General features: G+C 38.0%; 1 pseudogene; it reads right to left on the bottom strand.

The window, feature by feature from the left end:
• Nucleotides 1-2,507: 2,507 nt before the first annotated feature.
• On the bottom strand, nucleotides 2,508-6,130 carry LOC132277730 (subtilisin-like protease SBT3; annotated as a pseudogene).
• Between the last annotated feature and the right edge of the window lie 1,142 nt (nucleotides 6,131-7,272).

Raw genomic sequence — 7,272 nt, 5'->3', positions numbered from 1 at the left:
CATGATCATTATTGAGAGCGTCCATTGGTAGATTGGTTCTATCTGAACTTCCTCTTCCCCTTGGATTCCTAATAGTGGATTCTAAATGCAAATCAAGAGGGACAAGAGTAGGTCTCAATGAACGACGACCATGCATGCACAATGCAACACGAATAAGCAACTTTCTCAACAATGCAATTAAACTTCACAACCACAATTTTTAAATGCAATGTATGTCAAATAAATGCCTCCACGTGGGCCCTCGATTTATCTAATGATGCTATGCAATGCCTCCACGTGGGCCCCCGATTTAACTAAGGAGATTGAGTAAGAAGGTCTCACAATAGTCCTTTAGCACTTCAACTCCAAAATTAAAAACTTAGCTTAGCAATTTTACTTAACAATTTTTCATTTTAAGCATTTTTCCTTTGCTTTGCTTTGCTCCTTAGCTTGGAATTACTTTGCTAGCTCCTTGCTCAATGCACCTAGTCAATGGAGAATAAATTCAATAAGCAATCAAAAACAGAAAATAAAAAGAAAGTAAAGACACGATCAAAAGAGTACTAATCCTAATTGAATTTCACAATTCGACGTTGCCAATTTAAAATCCCCGGCAACGGCGCCAAAAACTGACCGGGTAGCCTCTTTACAAGGGTCGCGATACCAAGTCAAGCTTGAAGAGTTGTGAATTTAGGAGGTGGCCAAGTTTTACATTTATAGAAAGCCACTACTACCTTTCTCTATATAAAATATAGATAGGGCGAGTAGGGATCGTCCCAAGGGATTAGATGGTGTATCGAATTGTGAAACTATTGTAATTAGGGTTAGTAGGTCGAGTGATCACACAATTGATTGGTTAGTTGATTAAGCTAAATTGAATTCAACTAAATAAAATAATATGAAGTAAACAAGAGAGAGAGAGGTCTTGGGGTGTAGAGATCACCACCAAGCAATACTTTTCTATACCACTAACAAGTGATCAATTGAGGGTAATGGATGTGTTGCAATATGATAAGGGTGTGTGTGCATTAGGTTGATTTAATTAGCAAGGATGACAAATCAAGCAAGTATTGTCTAAACATCATGTGAAGAGCACAATATATCTAAACAATAGAGCATATATTGTCTAGACAACATGGGGATAGCACAATAGATCAAAACAAGTCATTAATCCTTCATTAAGCTCACAATCCACATACAACACAATATTAGAGGAACATGCCATTTGGGCTCACAAGCATGGAACATCAAACATCAAGAGTAGATTGTCCTCCCATCTAACATTACACTACCACTACACTAAATCTACACTACTAGCATGAAAATAAAGCTATCTAGACTAGGGGAGAGGCACAAACCATCAAGAATAGGCATAAACCTCAAATAAACCAAAATAGCATTCATTAAGCATATCATCTTGATAATCTCTAGATCTATAGCATCAATACACATAGACATGCATCAAAAACACTAAATCTAGAGATAAGCACATAAATATCCTACTCTAGCATACATAGACATATGGATAGAATAGAATAGTCAATTGGAAGCATTAAACCATACAAACCATGAAATAATCAAGATTTATATATACATGAATATCAAGATATATCATACAACACTAATCCCTCAATAATACACAAGATTAGAGTATAGAAAGCATGCTTGGGGCTAACTCTAGCCCCAAGAGGATGTCTAGCCACTCATGATGATGAAGCTCCAACCCTCAAGGGCTAAATCCATGGTGAAAATCTGCTCCTTGATGATGAAGGTCTCCTCCAAAGGTTGCTCTAGCTTCCTCCCTTCTTCCTCTGCAAAAATAGCCTCCAAGATGATTTTCAATGTGTGACAAGAGACTCCCTCAAAAAGTGTATCATATTCCTTATATAGGTAGGTCAAATACACCCCATGATGAGCTGTGGTCATGCAAGGCATATTCTCCAATGATTGGATGAAGGACGGAATAAATGAGCTGGACTTTAACTTTTTCTCGCTGGAGGAAGTTCGATCGATCGAACCTTAACTTGGATCGATCGAAGTGGTCTGACTCCTCCGGATAATGACAAGGCTGGGATATTTTCAAGATATTTATGGGAAAAAAGACAAAAGTGGTTGGTAGGCGTACAGCTGTGGATAAGATCAATCATTTGAATAGGACAAAATAGGGTTCGATCGATCGAAGGTGATGTTAGATCGATCAAACGTGGAATTTCAGCAAAGGCCAAGGTTGGATCTATCGAGAAGTACTGAGATCGATCATAGATGTTCGATCGATCGAACTCTAAGTTGGATCGATCGAACTTTTCAGCTCACAACTTGATTCCTTTTTGCTCCTTTCTTTCTCCACTTTGCTCCCTCCTTTGGTTTATCTCAGGATTGCTTCAATTAAGCTCTTATTTGGCTAAGTTAGCTCAATTTTGGGATTAGTGCCTAAAAATATAAATAACACGTAATAAGTCTAAAACGGCAAAGTAAGATAGATAAAGGTACTAGAATGCTTAAGCTTAACGGGTTTAAATACGCATTTTTCAGTGCTCATCACTAGGCGAGGGTGAGACCATTATGGGACTCCTCACAGTATGCTTACCGGTATCTTCTACCCAAATTACAGAACCATAAGTTTGGCTTGTACCCTCCAATCCCCTATAACGTATAGTCAAAGAATAGCTCTTCTTCTCATACATCTTCTTAAAAACCAGTGTTTTCTGTGAGACTCTGACCATAGAACCCTTTGGTGCTTCAACCTTAGCTCTATAAATGGCCGTGGCATTGCCAACATTCGTGACAATCCTCTGAAATTTCTGAACCAATTTCTCATTTTCATAATTGTACAACACAATAAAGGATGGGTAATTGAGGTCAGAAGACTGGTTTAAGCAACTGCAACCTTTTGATCTTGTGATGGTGAAGAATTGATTCCCAGTGTAGTTCAGTGAGCATAAGAAATTAACACAGTCCTGTGGAGTAGCATCATAGATAAGACCTGGATCAAGTACTCGGTTAGGATCAACATGACCTGCCCCCATGTCTAGGGGTGAAGCATCGGAACTAAAGCAACTCTCTAGGATGGGATTGCCAGTGTTGTCAAATGGGTTGGCTGTGGTCATCATGGCAGACTTAATAGCAGCTGGACTCCATTTCGGGTGCGCACCTTTTAGGAGCGCAGCGATGCCAGAAGCATGAGGACACGACAAGGATGTCCCGGAAATCAAATTGTCATCAGTGGACAATCGAATATTAGAGCCAATAGTGGTTGCCGGGTCATTTGGAATCCATGCTGCTAAAACTAATGTCGCCGGTGCCATTAGGTCCGGCTTCAAAATGGTCGGACAGCTCAAGGCAGGACCTCTTGAAGAGTATGAGGCGACAACAGGGGCACGGTTTGTCCCTACTATGGTCTGTTGGAACTTGATGCTCGCTGTTGGTGTATTTCCACTTTCAGCATATTTGATCACGGTTGTGGCATCTTTAGAGCTAATCACGACTCCGGGGCAGTAGAAATCTTTAGACCTAAATACTACAGGATCATCAGAGATAAATATAGCTGCAGCCACATTTGAACGTGAGACATACAGATACTGATCATTAAATGCATCAATGTCACTCTCATCACATATGAGGATGCCATCATTAGGGGCTTTAAACGGCAATTCAGCTGAATTGCATGGAGACAGAGTCTTGTTGTAAATGAGAAGGCGGTCTAACACCAAGGCACTTGCAGGGAATAGGCTCCATCCGGTGATGGTTAACCCATTTCCGAGAGTCAAAGTGCCGGCAAACCACCTGTCGATTAAACCTGCTCCGACGGTCAAGATGTTGGGAAACGTGCTAGATTTAAAAACTTTTTGAGGGATTTTGATTCATAGATCTTGATTCATCACATAGAGACAAGTTTTATGCAAAAATAAAATATGATGTATCATTCAATTAACAGATTGAATACTTACATCAAATATCTGAGTAAACCTTTAAAACTTTCCTCTAAAGTAAATGTTCTCACTTATTGTAGATCCCTTATCAAGATGCCTTCTCCTTGGATCTACATCTTTTTGGTAATTATTTTGCCTTTAAGAATCACTCATAAGCCTCCATGAATGACCTTGGAAAACTAGGCTTGTGGGAGCCTACATTAGATGAAAACATAAACCCTAATTTTCTAGAGAGATAAAATATGTTCTTTTTTTCTTCTTTCAAAAATCACCCTAAAAAATACATAGACCATATATATTTATAGGCAACATAAAGGTAAAGAAAAGGAAACAACTAATCCTTCTCAATCTCTAATTCACATGTCTCAAATCTAATATGATTCAAATATCAAGTTGGGCTATGAGTGAGAATTCTTTAGGCTTATTATTTTATTGGCTACAAAGAATTAATAATTGGCCCGGTCCATGGACCCAATTCAATCAATTCATAAATTAATTTCTACTCCACTAAAAGAAATTAATTGAACTCCAATTAAACAATAAATAACCTCTAAGTCAATATTGCACTTTGACCCCTCTATGCATAATTAGTTATCGGATAAATAAAGCCATCAAGCTGACTACTTAATTAATATATTTATTTTGGTACCATTGATTATTTCTGGCTCGATCACAATAAAACATTTGTTTGACTAAAATAATAATTTAATAAATAAATATATAATAAATCATTTTGTCTAAAACCGCACGAAGGCTTTCGAATTTACTTTGTGATCAACCATAATCAATACAAAATAAATACAAGTAGCAATGATGCAAATATTGAAAATATTGCCATCTAACTATTAATTACATAACTACCCAAAATGTCGGTCTAAGGATCCCGAAGAATCCGCCGAACAAAAAGTAATTATTAACTAATAAAAGAGTCTATAATTTTCTCTTGCTTAAGAGTCAAATGACATGACGTTGATAGGGAGCAATTGCATATGACGACTCTCGCAATATATCTCAACCTAACGTGAATCCAATTTAAATCTTAATTAATTATGAGTCCCTCCATAATTACCAACTATGAACAATTTATTATTACTATTTATATTCATGTATTGATTGCCATCACATACATATATAAATATCTCTTGTAATCAAGTGGACACTATCAATTCTATAATGAATTGAAACATAATACATTGAATTCACCAATTGTATAAAATATAAATATCTCAGAAACGTTAGGAACATATATCACTATAATCCAGATAGAAATTTGCTATGCCAGGGCGTATAAATCCCAACACAAGATCCATGGGCTCACATTGCGCACTTATCCCAGATTCTTGCCTCTATTGCCTGCTGCAGCTGAAACAAGCACACCCTTCTCCATGGCTGCAAAGGTAGCTATGGCGAAAGGATCCTCATACAGAGGCACCCCAGTTCCGACACTCATTGAAACCGATATCACGTCAACACCATCAGCTATGGCCTGGTCCATTCCAGCAAGGTAATCATATTCATAACTTCCTTCATCCCAAGTGACCTTATAGACGGCCACCTGAGCGCGGGGCGCAACCCCTTTTGCTGTCCCCTGTGCGTAGCCAAAGTAGGAAGCCCCATCCACAATGCTTCCAGCAGCTGTGGAGGCCGTGTGCGTGCCATGGCCATAGGTGTCCCTTGCAAAATTCATGCGGATTATGATGTTGGGATCTGCAGCTAAAACCCCTTTGTTGAAGTATCTAGCTCCAATAAGCTTCAAGTTGCACAACGAGGAATTGAATTCTTGTCCTTCCTCGTACTTACCCTTCCACCTAGAGGGGATTGGGGTCATTCCTTTATCGTTGAAGCTCTTGCTCTCTGGCCAGACACCAGTGTCGATGACATCAATGATGTTGTCTTTACCGTAGTCTGATGCTAGCCATAGACCGGTGACAGGATTGAGGGAGAGGAATTCGGTACTATGGGTTATGTCAAGTGTGATTTCTCTATCACTGTAAACTGATACAAAACCTGGGGAATTGAGTCTCTAGTTCATCTTGAGACAACAGCGCACTAAAACCATGTAATGCGTTGTTATAACTGTAGACGAGCTCTGGTTTGGATTGATGACCGTTTGATGTTGTGTGGCTGGCTAGTTTTATGGAATCAACAGTGGATGAGTACCAGTGGTGGTGGCTAGCAAAGATTTTGGGCATGTAAGACTTGTCCATGTGGACAATATAGGTGGACCTTCCAACATATGCTGATCTAGCCTAGTAGGCCAGAAGACAACATGCAATAAAGATCAGATGAAGAACAAAAACCCCATTAATGAGCTTCATTGTTTCCTCCAAAGCTTGAAAATTTTGGTTAGACAATAATTATTCCTGTGACTTTGGTTTCTATTTTGAAAATATAAAACCATAAACTATACATGACAGTTGAATTTGAGACGAGGGACGGCTCAAAGGAATGTAGCTCATAATGTGTTAATAATATTTATTTAAATATAATTGTTTGACAATAAAGAAGTCCACACACTTGACAATTGAATGAATTAATATTATATTATTTTTTTTCACTTAGTATAATTTTTAGGTTGTTGATTTGTTAAAGTGGAGAAATAAAAAGTAACAGGGGAATATGGAAATTTTTACTAATGGCCAAAGTTATTGGGCATGTGAGATTTGTCCATGCGGACAATATAGGTGGACCTTCGTGTGACGACCTTAAATTGAATATCAAAAATAATAAAAAAATTTTAAAAAAATTTCGACATGACCTCCGCTAAAAATGGTTCTACAACAACTTGTTCAAATGAAAAAAAAACAACGGCCTTTCAAGACCTATCCAATCTGCCCCAACACACAATACAAAAGAAATATAATGTATTCCCCAATACCACAACATCAACAACCTTCCCAAATTAGCCCATCATCGTCATCCCCTTTAACTTAAGCATTTACATGGTCTCAGTTTACAACAAAAATAATCAAGTATCTTAGTTATGTTACAGGGCCATGATTTGCAAAAATAAATACTCTTTTACATAGTTTGAGACAATACAAAAAAAAAAAAAAAAGGCTAAGATACAAAAGATAACAAAATACAACTACTAATCTTCTTCAAGCTTACGGGGGATTATCATCCGCCACTTCTTTTCCGAGCCCTGAAAAATGTTAAATAATAGGGGTGAGCAAAATTGCTCAGTAAGTAGGGCCTAAGGCACACCTCTTGAGACCCCGTGAATCCACATAATGAATAGGAATAAGGAAATTGGGATCATACCATGCCGGAAGTAAAAGTGTAACTACGATACCACATCATTAATCCAACACCACAAATAAATATGCCATGCACTGAAATGTCGTGCCATGCAATGTCATTC

This window comes from Cornus florida, unplaced genomic scaffold, assembly GCF_030987335.1.
Source record: "Cornus florida cultivar Cherokee Brave unplaced genomic scaffold, ASM3098733v1 CherokeeBrave_3.0.0_Hap2_Chr10, whole genome shotgun sequence".
Lineage (NCBI taxonomy): Eukaryota > Viridiplantae > Streptophyta > Magnoliopsida > Cornales > Cornaceae > Cornus > Cornus florida.
The sequence above is the reverse complement of the archived record's forward strand: the minus strand, read 5'-3'. Positions and strand labels throughout refer to the sequence as shown.